General features: G+C 33.9%; 2 long non-coding RNA genes and 1 pseudogene across 3 annotated transcripts in view; 2 read left to right on the forward strand and 1 right to left on the reverse strand.

Annotated features, from left to right (window-relative positions):
- LOC112676073 (uncharacterized) overlaps window positions 1-25,725 on the forward strand; it is an 88,146-nt gene extending 62,421 nt beyond the window's left edge. Inside the window, exons 6-7 of one of the 2 annotated variants that reach the window (XR_003146366.3) lie at window positions 11,524-11,576; window positions 25,512-25,725. This is a non-coding gene — a long non-coding RNA (uncharacterized LOC112676073). Of the gene's footprint in view, window positions 1-11,523; window positions 11,577-19,976; window positions 20,277-25,511 lie in introns of those variants that run through there. The other variant, XR_007402704.1, reaches the window with a different exon arrangement.
- The window catches only part of LOC112676310 (uncharacterized), a 38,762-nt gene extending 12,397 nt beyond the window's left edge, over window positions 1-26,365 (reverse strand). The window contains exons 1-2 of the long non-coding RNA XR_003146452.3: window positions 26,190-26,365; window positions 21,782-21,928 (exon numbers count right to left, since the gene is read on the reverse strand). This is a non-coding gene — a long non-coding RNA (uncharacterized LOC112676310). The remainder of the gene's footprint in view (window positions 1-21,781; window positions 21,929-26,189) is intronic.
- LOC118351016 (40S ribosomal protein S25-like) lies at window positions 3,689-5,297 on the forward strand (annotated as a pseudogene).
- Window positions 26,366-26,658: the final 293 nt, after the last annotated feature.

Genomic DNA, 26,658 nt, shown 5'->3' on the forward strand with positions numbered 1-26,658 from the left:
AAATATAGGTCTCTCTTTGCTTTATTGGCCAGCAATTGACAAACTTCCTTGCACTCATCACCCAAGATAAGAGCTAGCAAGAAATTACATCCATTTCTCTATTCCTCCCTCAACCTAGATAATCTCTGCCCCACACACAGGAGATACCCACTCTTTTGCATTCTTTGTTTGTGATTTGCTTCTATACTACAGTTTTAAAATCATGTTTTTATATTTCTAAAAACTGACTGCTTAGCTTTAATTTGTTTTCTCTTTAGAAAAGTTTCATGTTTTATATAGCTCTCTATAATTGACTTTCTTCAATCAGTAACGTAATGAAAATATTTATGTGTTCTTTAATACAGCTCTATTCATTCAATTTGACCACTATATAATATTCAATCATGTGAGCATACTGAAATGCATTTATCCAGTTGCTTGCCAATTGCCATTCGGGTGGATTATTTTTATTCTTTGAAGAAGATAAATTTGGAAAGCTATCTAGTCTCTGTATAATTTTTATGATATATCTCAGATGACTTTTGATAAGGCAATTTATGCTCATATGTCAACTCTGATTTATATTTCTTACGGAATCCATCTAAAAGTATACATTAATTTCATTCACATTATAAATCTGCATAGTACATTGGTTCACATGCATTATTTTTTAAAAACTAGAAAAACTAAGTTAAGAAAGAAACAAAGAAAGAAACCAGCCATAATCATCCCATCTGGAATTATATCCTCTAAATTCATCAAGAAACATGTTGCTGCATGAGCTTCCAGACTTTTTTCTATCCATATATTTTGTCTCTCAAAAATCAGTTAAAAGGAAAATATTGTTAGGATGTCTATTTTAATCTTTCCTTGTTAATACTGCCTTACTTTGTAATACCCATGACATTATAGGATTTGACGTATGTATGTATCAGAGAAAAAATTGAACAAGTTCTTTGATACTAAAACAGTTGAAGTTTCATTTTGTTACTGCATTTATTTCATGAATGACCTTGTCATGTCCTTTACCCATTTTCTTTTGTTATTCATCTTTTTAAAAATCTCTAATGAATTTATATTTGAGGAATATTATTAAATTTTTATGTAGGTTATAAATGTTTTGACTTTCCATTTCTCTCCTTTCTAAGGAGGCACTTATTTATATTTGTGTGGTACTTAAATATTTAAATTTATATATTTATGAACATACAAAATTTTATTTGATTTCTGATTTTGCTATTTGACTTTTAAAAATCTTCTCAGTTGGCTAAAATGTAAATACATAGTTACCTGTTTGTTTACTTGTAGTTATCAGGTGTGCTAGGCAAGAGGGGAATATATTACATTTAAGTTTTTTTTATTTGATCAAAAGTTTAACCTCCATTCAGGTGCAACTCTGCCTCTCTCCAAAATCTATTTTGTGTCAAGGAGTAATGTCATTCCCTTGCCAGATCCCTAAGTATAGCTACTATGCCTCTCCTCAGTGCTGTTGCTCTTAAATACCATTCTATGAAGACAAAGAATCTACCTGGTGGGCTCCCAATTTTGCCAAATCTGCCCTTATCCTTAGCTCTCACTCTTCAGACTTTAAGAATCAAAGGGTTTCTGCCATACCTTGAATTTGAAATTCCTATTCTTCCTTTGGAAGTGCTAGATCCATTGGAAACAAATTCAAAATGCACACACACACACACACACACACACACACTGAACAGTTCAAGAGATATGTTTCAATAGTTAAATATACATATTTCTCACAGTTCTGGTAGCTGGAAGTTTAAGAACAGGGTACCAGCTTGGAGATGAGGGTCCTGTTCCAGGTATGACTTTTAATTGTATTCTTACATAGCAGAAGGGATAAGAATCTCTCTGGATCATTCTTTATAAGGCACTACTCCCATTCATGCAGATTCCACTCTAATGACCTAGCACTCCCTAAGCGTGCCACTTCTTATTACCATTATCTTTGTGGTTTAGGATTTCAATTTACGAATCTGGGGGGACACAAACATTCAGACCATAGCATTATATGCAACAGAAAGTTTTTTCAATGTTATCCTTTGGATAGCCTTTAAGCTGATATACATGCCACAGGATTATCCTGATGTTTAAATTCCTATAGTTATTTTATAGTAATTGAGAAATGACATGCAAAATGCATTTTTTCTACTTCTTTTCTCTCTCATTACATGCAAATGTTAAAATGGAAATTTTTAAGTGTGGCACTGAAATAATGTGAGAGATTAAAAATTAGATTATATTAAATCAAGGGAAAATTCTACAAGGATGTAAAAATAAACTCATGAATTCTCAGAGAGAAAAAAAGGAAATGAAGGAATACAGTGAAAAAGAGGAAAAGAAGAGTTAGTACATAGGATTCAAGTAATTGTCTTAGAAAGATCTTAATGTAATATACACTATTTAAAATCTATAAATTAAGCAGAAAGGATAAAAGAAGAGGTAAAGAAATATAGTAATAATTTTGCTTTTGTAATTAATTCATGTACCTGCAATATAGTTCAGGGACATAGATTTATATAAAAAGACCAAAATAGGGGATCCCTGGGTGGCTCAGTGGTTTAATGCCTGCCTTTGGCTCAGGGCGTGATCCCGGAGCCCCGAGATCGAGTCCCACATCGGGCTCCCGGCATGGAGCCTGCTTCTCCTTCCGCCTGTGTCTCTACCCCTCTCTCTTTCTATGTCTATCATGAATAAATAAATATTTTAAAAAAGACCAAAATAGAGTTTTTTTTATTGAACCCAAACTAGGGAAAAATTAAATTACCTCATGCTTATTGCCATTATCATTCTGTAATAAGACAATGGTTTTCTGCAGCAAACTCTAACCCCCTATATTTAAGGGTAATGTGTGTTATCTTTGTCCATGATGAAAGGAAAATCTCAAGTGGCTTCAGCAGCTTCCACAGCTCTTGAATTCATAAAGAGATCTTTAAGAGTCATATAATAGTGGACAGAAGTGGTCCATGAAGTGACAATTTGTCTGAGTTCACATAGAAAGTAGGTAAAACTTAAATCCAGATATCCTAGCCTGACTCAAAAATTTTCCTTTTTAATCTCTTGGTATTCACCTTTCCCCATACAGATTTTTATTTAATTTATATTAATGCCTTTTCAAGAATGTACACCAAATATTAATCCTATAATATGCATATGTGAATTTAGCAAACAGAATTCTACAGTAGAATAAATGAAGTTAAATAGCCTTTTTCAATGATATATATATAGGAAAAGTCCTTATGGACGAGCACTGAAAAAGTCTTTAAGATGTGCTATATTATATGATGCTTTTCAAACTTATTTAACCACCTCATACTCATGACAAACTAAGTTCAATTTAGCAGAAGGAAGGAAATAATAATGATCAGAGCAGAAACAAATGAAATAGAGACCATAAAACCAATATAGAAAATATCAATGAAACTAAGACCTGATTTTTGAAAAAATAAGCAAATACTGGCAAACCTTTATCTAGACGCAGAAGGAGAGAAAGATTCAAATAAATAAAATGAGGCATAAAGGATGATTTTATATAATCAAATATATGAAGCATAAAAGATGATTGTATATAATCAAAAAATGAGATAAAAAGAGTATCAATTTCGGTACTACAAAAATTGAAGGATAGCTTTTTGTCTGACATCTTAGAGAGGCTGCAGAGGTGGACGCTGATTAATCTCCTAGCTTTGTAATGCCACTCAAGGATGACAAGAAAAAGAAAGATGCTGGAAAGTCAGCCAAAAAAAAAGATAGAGACCCAGTGACCAAATCTAGGGCAATCCCAAAAAGAAAAAGTGGTCCAAAGACAAAGTTCGGCACAAGCTCCATAACCTGGTCTTCTTTGACAAAGCAACATGTGACAAACTCGGTAAGGAAGTTCCCAACTATAAGCTTATAATTCCAGCTATTGTCTCTGAGACAGATTTGAGGTTCCCTGGCCAGGGCAGTCCTTCAGGAGCTCCCTAGTAAAGGAATTATTAAACTGGTTTCAGAGCACAGAGCTCAAGTAATATACACCAGAAAAATGAAGGGTGGAGATCTTCCAGCTGATAGTGAAGATGCATGAACAGATCCCATCAACTGTACATTTTATAAAATAAAAAATAAAATATTTATTAAATAAAAAAATTCAAAGGCTGGTAAGAGACTACTATGAACAATTTTACGCAAAAAATTGGATAACCTAGTAGAAATGGATGAAGACTTCAATATATATGAGGTCCCAGGAGTGAAGGATGAAGAAATAGAAAATCTGAACAGATTAATTAAGACTGAAATTGAAGCATTAATCAAAAATCTCCCAACAAAGAAAAGTTTAGGATCAGATGGTTTTACAGGTGACCTCTACCAAATATTTATAGAATGAACAGCAATATTTCTTAAACTCTCCCCAAAAAATTAAAAATAAAAAAGTACTTTCAAAATCATTTTATGATACCAGTATTAGCCTAATACCAAACCAGATAAGGACATTGCTAAATTAAAGGACTAAAGTACATATTAGATGCAAAAATTCTCCACAAAATACTACCAAACTGAAATCATCAGACCATTAAAAAAAAAAAAAAGAATCATACTTTACAGTCAAGTGGGAAATATTCCTGGGATGCTACATGGTTCAACATACACAAATGAATAAATATGATACACCACGTTCATAGAATAAAGGATAAAAATCATATGATTATCTCAATACAGGCAGGAAAAGTATTTAACAAAATTCAACATCCTTTCATGTTAAAAACTCAGCAAATTAGGTATATAAGTAATGTACATCAATATAATAAAGGCCATATATGAGAGGTCCTTAGTTAGCATAATATTCAAAGGTGAAAGGATGAGAAACAAAGCAAGGAACCAGGAACAAAGCAAGAGTGCTCACTCTAACCATTTCTGCTCAACATAGTACTGGAAGTACTAACCAAATCAATTTGGCAAGAAAAAAGAAACAAAAAAGCATCCAAGTCAGAAAGAAAAAAGTAAAATTGACTCTCTAAATGATATGTTCTTATATATAGAAAATAATATATACTCCACTAAAAATTGTTAGGACTAATAAACTAATTCAATAAATAAAATTGATATATAACTATCAGCTGCATTTCTATACATTAACAATAAACTACCTAAAAACAAAATAAAGAAAACAATCCCATTTTTAATAACATCAAAAATGATCAAATACTAAGGAATACATAATCAGGAAGTGAAAGGTTTGTACACTGAACTCTAAGACATTGATGAAAGAAATTAAAAAAGAAACAAATCAATGGAAATATATTCTGTGTTCATGGATCAAAGAATTAGTATTGTTAAAATGTCCATACTACTCAAAACCACCTATAGATTCAATGGAATCCCAATCAAAATTTCAATAACATTTATCACAGAAATTGAATAAACAATCCTAAAATTGGGATCCCTGGGTGGCGCAGCGGTTTGGCGCCTGCCTTTGGCCCAGGGCGTGATCCTGGAGACCCGGGATCGAATCCCACGTTGGGCTCCCGGTGCATGGAGCCTGCTTCTCCCTCTGCCTGTGTCTCTGTCTCTCTCTCTCTCTCTGTGTGTGTGACTATCATTCATAAATAAATAGAAAATAAATAAAAAATAAAAAAAACAATCCTAAAATTTATATGGAACTTCAATGACCCTGAACTGGCAAAACAATCTTAAGAAAGATAAACAAACTAGAGGCACCATGCTTCCAAAGTTCTGACTATATTACAAAGCTTTGATAATCTAAACAGTACAGACAAATGGAACAGAATTGACAACCTAGAAATAAATCTACCACATGTCATCAACTAATTTTCACTAAGGTACTAAAAATACTCAGAGAGGAAAGAATAGTGTTCAATAAGTGTTGCTAAGAAAATAGATATTCATATGCAAAGAAATTGGACAGGTAACAAAAATTAACACAACATGAATTGAAGACTTAGATATAAAACCTAAAACAATAAAACTCCTAGAAGAAAACATAGGGAAAAAACTCCTTGATATTAGTTTTGGCAATAATCTTTTGCATATGACACCAAAGCACAGGCAACAAAAACGAAATAAATAAGTAGGACTATATCAAACTAAAAACCTTCTGCATAACAAAAGAAATAATCAACAAAATGAAAGGGAAAACTATAGAATAGGAAACATATTTGTAAATCCTCTATCTGATGAGGGATTAATACCCAAATATATAACAAACTCATGCAACTCAATTTAAAAAACCCATGATTTTAAAATGTGCAGAAAATATGAATAGATAGTTTTCCAAAAGAGACATACAAATGACCAACTGTGTATGAAAAGATGTTCAGGGGATGCCTGGGTGGCTCAGCGGTTAAGCATCTGCCTTCGGCTCAGGATCAAGTCCCACATTGGGCTCCCTACGAGGAGCCTGCTTCTCCCACTGCCTGTGTCTCTGCCTCTCTCTGTCTCTCATGAATAAATAAATAAAATCTTAAAAAAAAAATGCTCAGCATCACCAATCATCAGCAAAATACAAATCAAAACCACAATGAGAGGGGTGCCTCAGTGGCTCAGTCTATTAAGAGACAGTCTCTTGATTTCAGCTCAGGTCATGATCTCAGGGTCTTAGATGGAGCCCTGAATTAGGCTCTGTGCTCAGTGCAGAGTCTGCTTGAGACTCTCTCTCTCTCTCTCTCTCTCTCTCTGTCCCTCTCCCTGTCCCTCTCCTTGCTCTTGTGAAATTAATTAATTCTTTTAAAAAACTACCATGAGACATCACCTCACACCTGTTAGAATGGATCAAGCTCCCCACAGGGAGCCTACTCTTCCATCTGCCTGTGTCTCTGCCTCTCTCTTTCTCATGAATAAATAAATTTTATTTTATTTTTTTAAAAAAAGACAAGAGACAAGAAATTCTGGCATGAATATGGAGAAAAGGAATCCCTTATGTACAGTTGGCAGGAATGTAAATTGCTGTAGCCACTATGGAAAACAGCATGGAAGTTCCTCAAAAAAATAAAAATAGCAATATCATGTGATTCAGCAATCCTACTTCTAGGTACATATCCAAGGAAATGAAATCACTATCTCAAAGAGATATCTGCACCCCCATTTTTATTGCAGTATTAATGACAACCACCAAAACCACCACCAAAAAAAAAAAAAAAAAAAAGAGAGAGAGAGCATGCCTACATCAAATAAACTAGGTAACCCAGTGTGGCCATGTGCAGCGAGTCAGGCACTGGAGTTTAGCTGTTTACTGCCCTGTGAATGCAGTGAACTACTTGATGAGCCACCCATGGGCTCTGTCAAAGCAACATGTAACTTCACTCTATAGGGTCATGAAAACCAGCTCATCTATTCCATACCAGCAGATGACCAGGGTGTGGCTTCTTACCTTATTTCCACTGTCTTTCCTTCCCCCTACCATTAAATGTGGAATATATTTCCACTTAAGTTAACCAGAATCAAGTTCAGTTGCCACAATCACATATTCTTAACTGATAAAAATATTCATGATTTTATTCTTTAAATATAGTACTGTCGACTTAATTCAGTGACAGTTATAATAACCTGAAGTCCTTTTACATAGCTTAATGTATTTATCACCTGAATATATGCACTCTTGTCCAATGTTCCTGAATTTCACTCTAGAATATTCATTAAAAATGGAAGATCTACTAATTTATTTAATCATAAAGACTTTGGGACTTGAATTACTGCTATAGTTACATTGATATTTCTCCCACCATGGTGTTTAAATTTTCATTCATATTCTTTTTCCTATTTAAATGAAATATTTCCTTTTTGAAGGGTCCACATTTTTCTTCAATTATCTAAACTCTATTTTAAGATAATACAGGTACTTTACCTTATAGCAGATAATCACATAAATATTAAATTATTGCAAATATTAATATATTGTAATGTGTTAATTTATTATGTTAGATCTAGAATTTTTATAATAGCAATCCATCATTTATAATCTATGAATAAAATACACAATAACAAGGGTGGGACTTTTTTAAAGTTGGAAATTCAAATTTGGGAAAGGTCTTAACAAAAAGCTTCAATATTCACAACTGATTTTCTCACAAATAGCAGTTTTGTATTTGCTTTGGTTGTTCTCTTTTTTTTTTTATTAAATCCTATAACTTGAAAGAAATATGCAATCAAAGGCACTTTTGGAGATAAGATAGCACCGACTGAAGAACACCTTTATAGTCTCCTAAATATAAACTACAAAAATAAGTTTGTCTTGAGAAAGAACATGTTCCTTAGACTGTAAGATATGAAAATAACACATTTTTAAGTTTTTAGTTTTTACTGTTGGGAGGGAGAAAAGTACCCAATACATCTAAAAGAGCCCTACACTATAATCTGGCAGTCTTTAATTATGTAGACTGCCATTTTAAAGAGTCAACATAGTGGAGAAAAGTATAGTAGACTTTGAAATAACATGGATTGGAGTTTAAATTGTTCAATTATACTATATATAATCTATGATGCATTTTTTTTCATATTTCATGATTTCTAAAGAAAAAAATTCAGCGATTACTGTCATCCAGTCATGATGTAGTTGTCATTGCTTGAACATGAGTAAGCATCAGAAGTTTTAGTCAAAAATAGCAGAACGGATCTCTGAGGCTGGGAAACTAATAAACACAATGGTTAAATACATTTTAATTCTAGAAGGAAGTGATTGTGAGGAAGAGGTGGGATTAGTGGTGACTTGATACGTTTAATAATAATGATGGAATAGAACAGTTGTACATACTTACAAAGCTAGCTTTAGAGTTCATAATAAAAAAACTTTGAATTCCTTTATGTATTCCTTAAAAAATGCTGTTCCATTAACTTTATGGAATTACAGAGTATTATAGAGCTACTGAGGACTATAATACATATGGAAACACAAATGTGGCTTATTCTGCATCAATATGTTGATTCAGAAAAATCAGACTGTGAATACAAAGAAAATTTAAGAATGTCTTACCCAATCTATTTCACTCATATTTTCCTTTTAAATATGTAAAACATACATATATGAGCATATATATGTCAAATTAAGCCTAAAGAAGATCCTTCAGTATACACACAATTTCAAGTCAGAACAAAGTATGACATATAATGCCACAGCATAATTAATAGCATCAATTTAGTGGTATGTAAGATAATGGTGCATCTTTGAAACAATGCATCTTGAATTGGATCATACCGTATTTATTCTTTTTACCTTGGTCAATTTTTTTAATCCCGCCTCAATTTCAGTTTTCATATTCATAGTGTTTTTATGAAAACTAGAAGTCCTCTGTCTTAAAAAGTCTGTCCTATGATATACCTTCAATACACAGTTATTACTATTATTTTTATTTATTAAAATGCCCACATTCTCCATTGAATAAATAGCTGGGACCCAAAATACAATTTTGAAAATAGATTATTATTGTTTTTTTCACTTGTATAATTGCATAAATATACTGTTTACTATCCCTATTATAGTTCTTTATACTAAAACTCATGACAAACTCTAAAATGGTCCTCATTCCAAATATGATTGAATACCTCTCCTTTACAAAAAATGATAGTAGCATCAAAAACTTCCTGTAAGTAGTCACATTTTGGGGGGAGGCTATCATTTGAGTGTCAAAATTTTTAAAAAATATAGTAAGGCACTATTTTTATCTGTTCTTTTAAAATAACACTATTTTGGACTGGCACTTATTTTCACAAATTCAATAGGTAGAACTGATTATAATCTAAATCAGTTTTGTGATAAAGTGAGTTTCAAGTTTTTCTTTTTATAAATCTTTGGACTTAGTTGCAAGTTTCACCTTTGTGCTCTAAACTTTGATAATCAAAATTCAATGGCCAAGTATGTGTCTAGAAAGACATTATTGTTATGGAATAGCATTCATAAAAGGTGACAACTGGCAATATGACAACATAAGACTGCAGATGAAACATCCTTTAAAAATGACAAATCCCTTCTAGAAAAAGTAGCTAGCAAAAACAAAGAAGATAATTATAAGTTATAAAAGTGTCCAGAAAGAATTTATGATTATATTTTCCTTACTGGCTAGCCGATTTAACAAGTGAGGAATGAAAAGGATGAGGCAGTCATCTTTATGACCCAATAAAGTGTAAGCTATTAGTATTCTACATTAATCTATAGATAAATATTTTATTCTCATATATTTTCCAAGAGCACTTTAATTGGTCACACATGTCACTGGGCACCCTTGAATATGCTCAGAATCATTTGAAGACTGAGGGTTGAAGTGTCAAGTTTCCACTTAGCATAGGTGTGAGTAAATTTGTAAAACTGAGGATCTTATTATTAATATATCATTTATACTCACCGGCCAGTGAATATATATCAAAGAATTCTAAGTTGTCATAATTTACACTGTTGAAGTAATTTTAACAATCATAAGGAGTCATAGCAGCAAACTGTTTCTGTGGAAAGCAGTATCTGTCACCACTTGTCCCCAAACCCCCTGTGTAAATATGAATCTATGTTCCCGTTGTGCCAGCTGGCAGAGAATATGAATATAACCCAGGTGGCCCTTATTACATTTCAAGTTGGAAAAGAAAGTGTGTTGCCTTGGTAAGGAAGGGATGGAAAGAAATTAATACTAACAGATTTTTTTTTTTAACCTAAGAGATTCATGCCATGCTTTTACATTCTTTTTTTAAATTGACACTTAGGAGTTTCACTTCAGAAAAAAATGCATAATAGAGGAAATTGGGGAAATGGGATAAAGAATCACCATCTGCACATGATTTATTTTATATTATTTTTTATTACTCTTTTGGAAGCTAGATGAAGTTAATTCTATATAATATCTTATTTTTAACTTAACATTCATATCAAATAATTTTCCATGCTGCCAACTTCACAATGACTAATTTAACAATGCAAAATAATTAATCAAAGGTATATTCCATGTTTATTTATATTTGTATTCCTTTTTTAATTTATAAATGACACTATAATACCTATAGAAGCTTTGATATTTTGAGACTTTTTAATAAGCAGAGTATCATACTATTATTTTATTTTGTTTTAATAAGATTTTTAGTGAGATTCAATTTGACATATATTTATAAAGAAGAGCTGTGACTTCCCTATTATTACCAAAGTGTAGATTTGAGGAAGGTACTGAACCTCCCTTAGCTTCAGTCTCTTTACCAATTTACATGGAAACATGTTTTTACTTCACATGGATTTTGTGAAGCTTAGACTCTGTGCAGACCCCAACATCTAGAGGCTAATTCATCTCCTTCTCAACTTTCTCTTCTCCACTTAGAGTGTGTTCTTTTTGAAAATTGGCTGATCATAGAGAAATGCTTTACTTACTTTATTACTATTTATTTACTTTATTATTTTGCTTATTATATTTATATTAATCATGTCACAGCTGCAGTAATTGTTTTTCAATGTTAAGCTTTTTGTTTATGTTAAATGTAGACTGAAATACATATTTTTTAAGGAGGCATTCATTTGAAAGGTTTGATAAAAATTTGCTTTACCTTTCTTCTTAATTTTTGCAGGCTTAAAAATATAATTCTTCAATCATTAAGAAATATAAATTTATAATTTCAAGGTAAGAATTTAAGTGGTTCTGAATGGGTTGTTTTTTTGTTTTTGCTTTTTGGGTTTTTTTTGCCACTTGGTTAACAAATATTTCAGAGAAGTTACTGAGTAAGGGTTCTCTTCTCCATTAATTTATGACTCTCTAAGTGATTCTAGTTTTGCTGTTGTTGTTATTCCATCTCTTTCATCGTCCACCAATACCAACCGTGGCACTGTAAAAAGACTAACCTTGCCTAACCAATACTGAGAACATTTTTTAGTGGTTTCTGTAATGGGTTTTATACACTATTGATTCATTTTATATGTATCAGTGAAGGATAAACACATAACAATAGACATAACAATGGCAAACTGACAGGAATTTTGGAAGAACATTCCTCAGGGATTACATGAAAGTTTTACATTACCAATGCCCCTAAGGCTGGCTCAGAGCTGGTCTTCCATAATAATAAGCTGATATTTGTTGAGGGCTTACTATGAATGGGCCAAATATTACTCTAAATGCTGCACATGTATTATCATTTTTCCCTTAATGTAATCTTTAAATTATCTCCTAATGACCTATGAATTTGCTCAAAGAGCCAAAGGACACTATGGACAAAGAACCAAAGGAAACCAGGAGAACAATGTCTCAAAAAATAGACAATGTGAATAAAGAAAAAATATAAAAAAGAATCAAGTAGAAATTCTGGAGCTGAAAAGTATAATAACTAAAATGTCCTATGAGTAAATTGATGCACAGAGAGCCAAGTTTACATATCTGGTAGGACATAGAGCCAGAATTTGAACCTGCATAAGGTTCATGGTCTATCTGTCCTGTCAACCTGACTGTACATAAGAGCCCACTGGTTACATCACCTGTACTGGCCAATCCCAAAAGTAGAAGTTTACACTAAGAAGACTCCTTTAGAGTGTCATCCACATGAATAATTCTAATAGTTATTTAAGATATGGAAAAAGATTTAAGCAGATTACAAATAGAAACATGATATTTAGTATAAGAAAAAGATATCAATTTCCCTAAAATGTCATGATATTTCTAAAAGATTTTACAACCCAATATTAGCAAAATATAGGGCAGCAAATCTCTCAAGACACTACTTTTGGTTATTTTAAGAATATTCTGAAAAGCCACTAGACATTGTGTGCCTGTGCACTGAAAACTTAGATTCATTCACCTAAACATATTCCAATTCAACAAATTTATCATTCAAAAAATAGAACTATGGAGCAAGATATACATATAAAGCATATACAAGCCGCTTTATAAATTTTGTCAACCTCAATTAAGAAAATGCATAAAAGAAAAACCAAATGATGTAAACTTAAATGAGAAAATAAGGATATCAACTTTTATATAAAGCAAATTTTGAAAATACTGCATGTATATAAATATTACTGAAAAAATTGATAAGACTTTTAACAGTGCTAAACTCTGGATGGTAACATTGTAACTAATGTGTCTTTCTTCTTTATACTTGTGGATATTTGAAGTTTTTCCACAGTAGGTATTTAATAATTTTATATTTATTTAAATGTAATACCAAATGGAAAAAGTAGCAAAACACAAACTCAGAATTATGTTAATTTGGGAGGCAAAATGTGAACCTAAAAAAGTTAAGATTATATGGTTACATTATTTGATTATATTTCTTTGCTTTTGCCTATAGTTCTTCAAACAGCATGTGTTGTTTTTATAATCAGAATAAAGTTATAGAATACTTTGTTCTGTATATTGACCAAAAAATTGCTAAGATGATTTTTAAAAGGAAGTACAATGTGAAAGTGTATTGTTTTCCTTCTGATTAGAAAGCTAACCCTTGACAATCCCCAGATCTGGTGCTGAGTGGGCCAGAACTGTATCAGGCAGGCTCATCATTCATAGCTACTGCCTTATTTCTGAGACTTAGCAGTCTGTTACAAAGAAGCTTTTCAAAATTATTTGTTAAATTAATTCCACACATTCAATCTAGGCAAACAGAAGGTTCAGTCCTGACCAGTAAAGGAGTTCACTCCTTTCGTGATATTACAGCTTCTCCTTCAGGCAGAGCTCAGACTCCAAATACAATGAGAGTCTTGCTTTAACTTCAAGTACCTATTCTTCATGCCTCCAGTTTGCTAATGTATAACCTTGGGAAAACTACTTAAACATTATGAGATTATTTCTCCCATTTTCAAAATGAAGATAGTATTATCTAATTTTTAGGGTAGCTATGTTAATCAAGTAAATGTTATTATAACCAACCTGTAGTTCATCTGGACATATGATAAACTAAATTGGGTTCAACAGACTTATACACTTTGGTAATCCATTGTTTTTTTTTTCTTTTTTATTGAATAAACTTGATATGTAATGTGTACGTTTAAAGTACAGAGAGTGTTACTTTGATACATTTATATACTATAATAGTATATTATAGTATACTACACATACAACCATACTGTGGTTGATGTCATGATATTTATCATATAATTACAGTACAATCATTATTTTCTACATTCAGTATACTGTGTATTAGATATCTATGGTTTCTTTACTATTTGTTCTAAGTGTATACCCTGAAACACCATCACTTTGATCCTCACCCTCCCTTGCCCTACCATCACTTGGTAACCACCATTTTTTTTTTACATGCTTTTTAAAAAAAATTTTTTTTAAGATTTTATTCATTTATTCATGAGAGACACAGGGGGAGGGGGGCAGAGACAGGCACAAGGAGAAGCAGGCTCCATGAAGGGAGACTGACGTGGGACTTGATCCCAGGTCTCCAGGATCAGGCCCTGGGCTGAAGGCGGCACTAAACTGCTAAGCCACCCGGGCTGCCCACATGCTTTTTTTTTAGATTGCACATATAAGTAATATCATACAGTAATTGTCTTTTTCTGTCTGAATTATCTAATCACGTAGCATAATATACTCAAGGTCCACCTATGTTGTTGCAAATAAGAAGATATCTTTCTCATGGCTGAATAATATTCCATTGTATATATATTTCATATACTTTTCATTCATTCAACCACTAATAGGCATTTGGAGTGTTTCCATATCTTGAGCATTGTGAATAATGCTGCAGTAAACATGAGAGAAACATGAGAGTGCAGATATCTCATCAAAATCACATTCCCATTTCCTTTGAGTATATACCCAGAAGTGTAATTACTGGATCATATAGTAATATATTTTTAATTTTCTGAGACATTCAATATTGTTTTCCATTTGGTTATACCAATTTACATTCCTACCAACAAGGTATAAGGATTCTCTTTATACCACATCCTCATCAATACTTGCTGTATCTTGTCTTTTTTTTTTTAAATTTTTTATTTTATTTATGATAGTCACACAGAGAGAGAGAGAGAGAGAGAGAGGCAGAGACACAGGCAGAGGGAGAAGCAGGCTCCATGCACCGGAAGCCCGACGTGGGATTCGATCCCAGGTCTCCAGGATCAAAGGGCCAAAGGCAGGCGCTAAACCGCTGCGCCACCCAGGGATCCCTGTATCTTGTCTTATAATGATAGCTATTCTAACAGGTCTGAGGTGATGTCTCATTGTGGTTTTGATTTGATTTCTGTTGTGATTAGTAAGTTGAGCATCTTCTCATGTGTCTGTTAGCCATTATGATGTCCTCTTTGGAGAAATGTCTATTTAGTTCTCCTGCCCAATTTCTAATTGGATTATTGTTTTTTGTTATTATTTCTGTTGTGATTAGTAAGTTGAGCATCTTCTCACGTGTCTGTTAGCCATTATGATGTCCTCTTTGGAGAAATGTCTATATAGTTCTCCTGCCCAATTTCTAATCGGATTATTGTTTTTGTTATTCAGTTGCATGACTTCTTTATATATTTTGGATATTAGACCCTTAGGTGTTATGTGGTTTGCAAAAATGTTCTCCTATTCTATATATCGTCCTTTTACTGTGTTGTTTATTTTGCGGTGCAGAAGTTTTAAATGTGATATATAGTCCCATTAGTTGATTTTTTTTTCTTTTGTTGTCTTTGCTTTTGCCATCATGCCTAAAAAATCAGTATCAATGAACTTCTTCCTTATATTTTCTAGTTTTATGGTATCAGGTCTTATGTTTAAGTCTTTGATACATTTCAAGTTAATTTTTGTGAGTGGTGTAAAAAAAGAAGAGTCCAATTTCATGTTCTGCATGTTTCTCCAGTTTTCCCAATCCATTTGTTGAGAGATTATGTTTTCCCCATTGGATATTCTTGTCTCCCTTGTCAAATAGTTGACTGTATATGCTTCAGTTTAATTCTAGGCTCCCCCTTCTGTTCCACTGGTCAGTGTGTCTATTTTTGTGCTAGCATCACACTGTGTTTAGTACTATGGCTTTATATTATAGTTTGAAATCTGAAGCGTGATAACTCTAGCTTTGTTCTTTTTCCACAGGATTGCTTTGACAATTTAGAGTCTTTTGTGACTCCAAACAAATTTAAGATTTCTTCTTCCAGTTCTGTGAGGAATGTCTGTGGTATTCTGATGGTGACTGCACAAAATCTGTAGATGGCTTTGAGTAATATGGCCATTTTAACAATAGTAATTCTTATAATCTGTAAACATGGGATGTTTATGTTGAGGTGTGTTCCCTCTATACCTGTTAAGGGTTGTAGCATGAAAGGTTGTATTTTGTCAAATGCTTTTTCTGCATTTAATAAGATGATCGTGTGATTTTTTTTAAATAAAGATTTTTATTTATTTGAGAGAGCATGAGCAAGAACACAAGCAGGGTAGTGGCAAAGGGAGAGGGAGACGCAGGCTCCCCATTGATCATGATTTCCTGGGATCATGACCTGAGCGAAAGGCAGATGCTTAATTGAGTCAGCCACCCAGGTGCCCCAGATGATCATATGATTTTAACCTTTCATTTTATTGATGTGATGTATTAAATTTATTGATTTGCATATGTTGAACCATCTCTACATTCCAGGGATAAAAATTACTTGGTCATGGTATATAATCCTTTTAATATGTTCTTGAATTCAGTTTGCTAATATTTTTTGAGAAATCTTGCATCCATATTCATCAGAGATATTGGTCTACAGTTTATGTTCCTGTGCTGCTCTTATCTGGTTTTGAGAACAAAGTAAAGCTAGCTTCACAGAATGAGTTTGAGAGTGTTCCCTCCTCCTCAATATTTTAGGAGCTTAAGGATGAACTGGCATTAATTCTTCTTTAAATGTATTCAGTAGAGTTCTTCAGTGAAATTATCTGGTCCTAGACTTATCTGTGTTGGGAGGTTTTGTTTGTTTTTGTTTTGTTTTTCAATCACTGCTTCAATCTTTGATCATTGATTCAATCATTACTGGTGTGCTTATATTTTCTCTTTCTTTCTGATTTCAGTCTTCATAGGTTGCATGTTTCTAGAAATGTATCCATCTCTTCTACATGGTTCTATGTGTTTCATATCAGTTCTAATGTCTCTTCCATCATTATTAATGTTATTCATTTGAGTCTTTTCTTTGTCTAGCTAAAGGTTTATCAATTTTGCTTATTTTTTCAAAGAACCAATCTTATTTTCATTGATACTTTCTATTGTTTTCTGGTCTTAATTTTATTTGTTTCTGTTTTGACCATTATTATTCCCATCCTTTTGCTAACTTTGGACTTAATTTATTCTGCTTTTTCTGGTTCCTTGGAATGTAGTTAGGTTATTTATTTGACTTCTAATTTCTTAATATATGTACTCATTCCCATAAACTTTCCTTTCAGAACTGCTTTTCTTGCATCACAATATTTGATATATTGCATTTTCACTTTCATTGGTTTTGAGAAAATATTTTTATTTCCCCTATTAATTTTTCTTTGACCCAAAGATTATTTAGAAGTGTGTGTCCATTTTTAAAATGTGTTTCAATTCCAAACTTGCCTTGTTAATTTTGCCTGGATCCATCGATAGTAGCATATTGAAATCTCTTACAATTATTGTGTTGCTATCTACTTCTCCCTTAAGATCTGTTATTAATTGCTTAATATATTTTGGTGCTTGGGTGTTGGGAGTATATACATTTATAATTGTTATATTCTTGATGTATTGACTCCTTTTATCCTTCTATGAAGACTTTCTCTCTTTTTATACTTCTTGGCTTGATATCTATTTTATGTAACATAAGTCTGGCTTTGCTTGTTTTCTTTTCATCTCCATTTGCTTGGAAATTCATCTTCCATCCTTTCACATTGAGCCTATGCTAGTCTTTAGAGCTGAAATGATTCTCCTATAGGCAGCATATATTTGGGTCTTTATTATTATTTTTTAAAATCCATCCAGCCACTCTGTGCCTTTTGATTGGTGAGTTCAAACCATTTATATTTATGGTGATTATTAATATGTAAGGATTTACTACTGCCATTTTATCTTTTGCCTTTTGGTTTATTTTGTCTCTCATTGTCATTTTCCTTCTATTTCTGTCTACATGTATATGTTGGCAGTTTTCCATGGTGATATGCTCAGGCCCCTCCTCCTTCTTCTAATGTCTCACATCTCCACTCTAAATTTTTGCTTTATGGTTACTCCGAATTTTACACAAAACATCTCATAGATAAAATAGGCTTTTCCTTCTGACAGAAATTTAATCTTCATTAACCTATAAGAAGCCTAGCATTTTACTCTTCTCTTTTTGTATTTTTGATGTCACAAATTATTTTTACGTGATTTTATTACCAAGTTATTTTTAATGTTCTTTAATACATATTCTAAAAAAGGCTTATAGTATTCTAATTCACCTTAATCAAAGTTTTGTGTACTTTTGTCTTCTCATTTCAGCTTACAGAATTCCTTTCAACATTTGTTGAAGGCAAGTCTAGTAATGGTGAACTCTTTTTTTTTTTTTTTGTCTGGGAAAGCCTTTATTACTATTCCATACCTAAAAGATAACTTTACCAAATAGAGTATTCTTGGCTAGAAATTTTTATCTTTTAATATTCTGAGTATATCATTCCATTCTCTCCTGGATTGTAGAATTTTGGCTCAGAAATCTGCTAACAGCCTAATGGGTGGGCATAACTTTGTAGGTTCCTGCCTTTTATCCTAGGATGACTTTAAAATTATTTACCATTGACTTTTGACAGTTTTAATATAATATGCCTTGAAGAAGGCCTTTTTTATTGAGATAACAAGGTGTTCAATAAGCTTCATGGACTTACATATCTTCTCCAGGTTTGGGAGTTCTCACCTCTTATTTCTTTAAATATGATCTCAACCCCCTTCTCCCTCTCATTTTCTTCTGGGATACCCATTATCCCTATGTTGGCCTTTCTAATGGAACCAGAAAGTTCTCCTAGTGTTCCTTTACTTTTTTATTTTTTTTTCCTTTACTTTTTAAAAGTCATAATTCTCCCCTCTTTCACTTGAATTATTTCTGTTTCTATCCTTGGCCTTACTAATCTCTCTTCCATATGATTTTCTCTATTTCCAATGCATTCTAACATAACCTTCATCTTATTTATGGAGTTCTTCAGCTCTAGAATCTTTCTTAGAATTTTAATCTTTTTGATAAAGTACTCCTTTTCTTCATTAATTTTATTCCTGTGGTCACTGTATTGCTTTCCAAGCTTTCTTGCAGCTGGTTGAATTTTTAAATAACAACTATTTTAAATTTTTTAAAAGTTATATCACAATATTTCATGTCTTTGGGATCAGTTGCTGAAAATTAATTTTATTTTTGTGATACCATAGTATTATGATTTTTCATGGTATTTGCTGAGAAGTGCCTCTTTCACTGCATTTGAAGTAGTAAACACCTTTCTTATTTAGGCAAAATTTTGTTTATTTGGATTCCAACTGTTCAGCCAGTTGATAGGAATCTTCCTTTTGTTTTCCAAAAGGTGACCCTATAACATAAGTCTTTGCTTTCTCTTACCTGAGCTTACAGAGTTTAACACATTAAAAAAAAAAAAAAAAAAAAAAGCATGGTGGCAGAATGGGGGAGGTATGTGTATTTATGGCCTATGGCGCTGGCTGTTCCCAAGGCCCAGGAAAGGTATCCTCAAGCAGGAAGGGGACAAAAGTCCATGATTCATCTTGTCTCCCAGGGAAGACAGCAGATGCTTTTCTTCAATTTTCTTTTTTTTTTTTTCCTCTTTAATTTTCTTTATCTACTTCTCTTTCCTTTCCTTCCCCTCAGTCACTCTGGTCTCTCTTCAAAGAGAACAAATGGTCCCTCCAGCTGCAGCACATATGGCCAGGAAGACCCCCACTCACTACCTTTACCCTCACTTCCTCTGCCAGAAAAGTTGTGCTGACTTACTGCTAGACTAACCTGTACTTTCTCTGCCATCACTGTCTCTGCTGTTTCTAGCTCTGCCACCTCCTCCATCGTCCCATCCATTCACTTGTAAGTACACAGATGAACAAATCTCTCAGGCGTCTTGGTATGCTCCACAGAGACACTTTTTTTTTTTTTCCAGTTACAGATGTTCATTTAAATCAAAGGGGAGAGGAAAAAAAGAATGAAAAGCCCAGGACCAAATGGATTCATTGGAGAATTCCATCAAACATTTAAAGAAGAATTAATATCAATCCTTTAAAAAATTACAGAGAATGCAACACTTCAAAAATCATTTTACTAGGCCAAATTACCCTGATACCAAAATCAGACAAAGATTCTACAATAAAAAAAGATAACTACAATATCCCTGATGAATATTGACACAAAAATCTTCAACAAAATACTAGCAAACTCAATTTAAAACACATTAAAAGTATTAATCACCAGAAACAAGTGGAATTTATTTCTTAAACAAATTACTACTTCTATTCAACATAGTAATGGAAGTTCTAGCTTAAGAAATTAGACAATAAAAGGAACAGAAGGATCCAAATTAGAAGGAAGAAGCAAAATTTGCGTTCACAGATATGATCTTCCATATGTAGAAAATCCTAGATTACACACACACACACACACACACACACACTAACTGTTAGAACTAATGAACAAATTCATACAAAAACCAAATGCATTTCTACACACCAAAGACAATCTACAAAGGAAATTGTTTTTAAATTCATTTACAGTAGCACCAACAGGAATACAATACTTAGCGATGAACTCAACCAAGGAGATGAAAGACCTGTACATTGAAAACTATAAAACATGGCTCAAAGAAATTAAATACACAAATAAATGGAATGACATTCCAAGTTCATGAATCAGAACACTTGATATTATTAAAATATCCACACCACTCAAAATGATCTACATATTCAATGCAACCCCTATCAAAACCCGATGGCTTCTTTTGGTAGAAATTGAAAACAACTCTAAAATTCATATAGAACCATAAAAGACCTTGAATAGCCAGAAAACAAACAAACAAACAACCATCTTAAGGAAAAAAAATTGGAAACCTCCTCACACCTCTGGATTTTAAAACATATTACAAAGCCTAAATCAAAAGTTGGATGCTTAACCAACTGAGCTCAGGCACCCTCACAGCATGCATTTAAACAAGGAAATATGAAACAAATGTGTGAAACTTTTAGAATGTTTTCATAGCCCTGGTATAGGGATTTCCTAAAGAAAATAGAAAATAATTATCATATTAAGAACTCAAAAATTCACCACTGTAAAATTGAAAAGAAATGCATTCATTAAAGGACTTTTTAAAAATGAAAAGATAAAACACATTTAGGAAAAGATACTTTCCAATTAAATATCAACAAAGAATTATAAGAATACATGAAGTTCTTCACCATATCAATAAACAGATCATCCAATAAAAGATGAGGCAAGAGATATAAGCAGGCATTTTTACAGAAGAAATACAGGTGATGAGTAAATATATGAATACATATACAACTTCTCACTAATTAGAAAAACGCAAGTCAAAACCAAAATGAATAATGAGATACAATTTTACACTGAAGAGAATAGCAAAAAATATAAAACCAAAGCTGGATAACACCAAATATTGGTAAGAATGGGGAGCACAATAAAAATTATCATACACAGTCTGTGGCCATGTAAATTTATATGGCAAACTGTGTATGCAGTTGGGTGGATGTGTATTGTTGACTTAGCTAAACTGGAATTATGTTTCCCAACATTGTACCCATGCACAGTTCCAAGTTAATGTAGGCCACCAGAGACAGTTTATGCAAGGCTGGTAGGCAGAAGTAAAGCAGTAGCTATGTTCTTCATGCTTGAAAAATCAGTTCAGAATACCGAGCACTGATGCAGCTTACACATACTGTCACTTATCAGCTGACTCACCAGGGTGGTGTGAGGCACTAGTCAGTCCACAGCTCCAATGGCTCTTCTGACTCTTGCAGGATTCTCATTGGGCTGGGTGCTTATGAGCCCTGTGTGGAAGAACACCATGTTCTTCCAGAAGATATGCTCATCATCAAATGTGTAGACCTAGAGGCAAAAAAGACAAGGGTTTAGTTTGTCCCCATGGGTCTCTGCCTGTCCATTCTCTACCCTATGTAATATCATCTCTTCCTGACTACTTGCCACGTTGACTTTAAACTCCAATACCAAACACAAAACACTAGCTTTAAAAGACTGTTTAAGCAGCTTCCACAAAAGCATAAGGTCAAATTCTTAAATTGTCTTCTATGCATATCAGTCATAGCATTCTATTCCTTTGATTGAACCTTGACTGTCCAGCTCATTATGAAATGAAGAAAATAACACAATCTCTAGCAAGTAGTAGTTTACTATGTCATCAACAATGAAAAACACACTGACTTTACCTTCTTTTCCTGATACATTTATTTAAGGACAAAATAATACATGAAATTCACCATTTCTTCAAAATGTATGCTTAACACCTATGTGCTTTCTCTCTATTGACCTTTACTCAGGGTTAAATTTATCACTGATGGGAAGCATAATTCATAATAATGCTTGGTGCTCCCTCCCAGAAAAGTGATGCCATCAACAGGGATGAAATAACCAGAGAATCTGGGGCAGATTTAAATGTCATCTATCAGCAATAGAGTACTTGTGCAAAGGATCGACCTGAGAAAGTATCTAACCAGGGAATCCAGTATCCAAGGCAATCTAAAGGGGTTAAAGAGAATAGATCACCAGTGAAACAAAGGAATTGAAAAGGAGGACCAAGGAATGAAAATAAATTTATAAATTTGAGGGTGAGAGGTACAGCCTAGAGGAATCCTCTGAGGAAAGGAAGGCAACTATAGCTGGTGATTTTTCTCATGGTGTCTGGTGAGGGCAATAAAAGCAAGTAACACCTATAATTTTACTGTAATCATTACATTTTTTTTTCCCCATATAGCACTTTATTCTTTACAGATACCACAGAAGATTTCTTGGGACTAAAGACCTTATTGATCTGAGGAAAACATTATAAATACAAAACTTGAAAAATTAAATGATAGAATATAGTTCAGTTAAACTATTGGTAACAACATATAAACTTCAAATACTGAATTCAGTATTTGGATCAACATTGTAATTACCAAGTATTCTGGCACTATGCTATACAGACATTCATTAATAAATGATCAATTTCTAACATTATAATGTAAGGAAATATTGTTTAGCACTGGTAAAATGAGGAATATATGAATTTTTAATTTCAATAAATTTTAAAATATTTCTATAGGGCAGCCTGGGTGGCTCAGCGGTTTAGCGCCACCGTCAGCCCAGGGCGTGATCCCGCAGTCCTGGGATCAAGTCCCACGTCAGGCTCCCCGCATGGAGCCTGCTTCTCCCTCTTGTGTCTCTGCCTCTCTCTCTCTCTCTCTATCTCATGAATAAATAAATAAAACCTAAAATAAAATTAAAAAAAATAAAAAAATAAAATAGTAAAATAAAGTAAAATAAAATATTTCTATAGAAATAAATACTATTCCAACTCTTAGAAAAAAAGAATTATGAGGACCATAACCAGTACTAAACATGTCTTGACTCTGTATTCAGATTCAAATTTTTCTTTTTAAAATTTCAACCTTTCTTCCAACTTTTTATGTCCACATTCTTTGTGCTATTTTGATGCAAAAATCTGTTCTTAAAATTGAGTGTTACAGATAATCAAAATTCTGCATTATATTCTAAATTTAATCATGAGCTACTTGTCTTACTTCAATGACAGTTTTTTTTTTTTTTTAAGGGAGATGCCTTTATTTATGTTCCTAATTTTAGGGACTCTATACAGTCCTATACTAGATTACCAGAGCTAAGATAACAACACAATAATTGGTGAGTTAGTTACCTCAATTTCTGAGATTATAAGCAATTTCAATGGCAGGTATTACATACAAAAGTATGAAAACAGTTTTCTAGGCTTTTATAGAAAGCCATTATTTTAAAATGCTGTTTCTGATGATAAACTTTCATATCTTCCAGTTTATATTTCCATAGCCATTATAATAACAAACCTTTGAATGTAAGAGAAAGGTCCATTGTCCATTTTGGTGAACAGACTTAACCAGAAACTCAACTTTAGAATGACAAGATAGAAGTATAAATTTGTCTTAAATACTATGAGGAAATAATTTGTTGTAACTGGGAAGTAAATACGTGCTAACCTTCTTATTTTTGTGTTTCAACAATAATAACTTAGAGCTTTGAGTTTTCAAAAGTTTTTGTGATCCATACCTTCTCATAATCCCAAAGGTTCCTTGATAAAGATTTGTGGGTTTTGGTCCTAGTATAACATTAATCAAGATCAAATTAACCATCTGTGGCTTATAATAAAGTAGTCCTGGTGTCCGTCACCGTCTTTTCTAAATAGTTTATCAATAGGGTTTTACACTGGATTAAATTCCTGGCTTTCAGAGCAAAACTTCTCAAGTCTTGACTCCTGCAATTTATATGACAAATAAAAATCAATACAAGTGCTAAAAAAAAAAAAAATCAATACAAGTGCTTTTGTTAATTGTGTCAAAATGAGAAAGCCAGAGTATCTGGAACAGAAACAAAAGAACCCCAGGTTTAAGAGTACTAATCTTTGGTTTCCAACATCTTTAGGGCTTCTAGGCTTCTGAATTAAACTTATTGTCAGACCACCCTTCTACCTCATAAACTACCATTTTTCTGCAATCATGAACCACATTTACAATGATCCTGAGAACGCGTGCATTGAAAAAGCTTTCTTTTTCTGTAACTCCCTAACTTTTCCAGACCACAAAAACTAAAATACAAGACGGTGCAATTAATTAATTTTTGTAGCTTTAAACCTGCTAGAACTCAAGAAATATAAATGTTACAGAATTTCATAGATATTTGAAATGAATCATCTATTTAAACCCTCTCACACTTTACATGAGGGAATTAAAGACCCCCCTCCCAAATATAGACACTGGGCCCAAAGTCATAAACCTAAAGAGAAAAGTTGAACAAGAACATAAATACATGATTGCAAGCTCAGATTATTGTCCAGCTGGTCCTACAAGGATAAAATTTTAGAGCAGTAAGATCATCTAATTCAATCCCTTTATTTAATAGATGAGCATATTGAGTTATAGTGGTTACCAGGTTTGCTTAATGGGGGAAGAGTACTTAACAGAGTTTGTCAAATAGAGTAGCTGAAACCCTGAAAATGCTTCCTAAGTTTTCACATGTAAGTAGAAAGCACTGCCTTAATTTATATTCTTTGGGGAATCTCTTTTCTGGCGGTTACTATTACTTTTCTACACTTTGAGGCCCAAATAATAAACTCCTAGCTTTGCTTCAAAACAAAGTATATTTTTCAAAGGCAATTTTCCAACATCAAAAGAATAATTCAGTCACAGCCGAAACTTACTCACTTGGAACAGGCACTTTGTACTAGGCGCTCTTCCATGTACAAGGATAAGACAAAGACTCAAGCAGCTTTTATTCTAGAAAGGGAGACAGATGAGCCGAAACCTAACTACCAAGCAATAAAATAAACAAATACATGCAATCATTTCAAGTATTAATAAATGCTATGACTAAAATTCTGAATCTAAATGCTGAGGGAGACTTTTTTTTTTTTTTTCCTAACCTGAAGGATTTAACAACTAAAAAACTAGTTCACTAAGAAGTGGCCTGATGGAGGCGCACAGGTGGCTCAAATGGTTAAACATCATTGCCTTTGGCTCCGGTCGTGACCCGGGGTCCTGGGGTGGAGCCCCATGTGTCGGTTTCCCTGCTCAGTGAAGAGTCGGCTTCTCCAACTGTGCCTCTGCCTGCTGCTCTGCTTGCTTGTGCTCTAATAAATAAATCTTTAAAAAAAAAAAAGGTGGCCTGATAACTGGGAGTTTGGGAAAGAGATTTCTGTGGCGATTCATATAGACTACCAAAAGTTGCTAAAAGGGTCATATTGTTTGAACGAGTGTGTGCTTTAGAAACAGCCTATGGGATTCCTGGGTAGCTCAGCGGTAGAGCATCTGCCTTCAGCTCAGGGTGTGATCCCCGGGTCCTGGGATCAAGTCCCGCATCAGGCTTCCCGCGAGGAGTCTGCTTCTCCCTCTGCCTCTCTGTGTGTGTCTCTCATGAATTAATAAATCTATAAAAAAAAAAAAAAAGGAAAGAAAGAAAAAAGAAACAGCTTCTTTTCCGCCAGCTTCTTTCCTTTTTCTGTTTAAGAGTCTGTGGAAGAAGAGCTTCAGATCCTCAGAGGCTGCTCGTCGTCAGTCACAGCCCCGAGCAGGCCCTCCTGAGCAGGGCACGGAGGGTAACCGCCTACCTTGAGGGCCAGTCCGCAACCTCAGGCTGAGGAGCATTAGCCCCGGGAAGTGGCGCAGTCCGTCCACCCCGAAGCTCCTCCCTGGTCACACACAGCCTTCTCCTCAGGTGCCAGGTCCTCCTCCTCAAGGTCTTCAGGGGGCCGCAGTAGAGACGAGGCGTGACCTCTCGCGGGTATTTGTGAGAATTGGAGCGCGCCTGCGCAGAAACTCCCTGCGCTCAGCACGTCGCACCGCGGAGCCCGCTCGCCTGTGGTGGCCGCGGTGGCCGTGGCGGCCGTGGCCGGGGGCGGCCGTGTCCACGCAGCGGAGAGCGGAGTTGGTCTTACTCCGAGCGAGGACAGCCAGGTTAACGTATGACGTCTGAGAAGCTGGTGGTCAGCCCTGGGATGAGTAACCATCAGAAGTCTCGGCTCCCATCGGGCTGCCTGGGTCTGGTTAGCGAAGGTTCCAGAAATAGGGCTGGCCGCT

The sequence above is a fragment of the Canis lupus genome, chromosome 16 (assembly GCF_003254725.2).
Source record: "Canis lupus dingo isolate Sandy chromosome 16, ASM325472v2, whole genome shotgun sequence".
Taxonomy (NCBI): domain Eukaryota; kingdom Metazoa; phylum Chordata; class Mammalia; order Carnivora; family Canidae; genus Canis; species Canis lupus.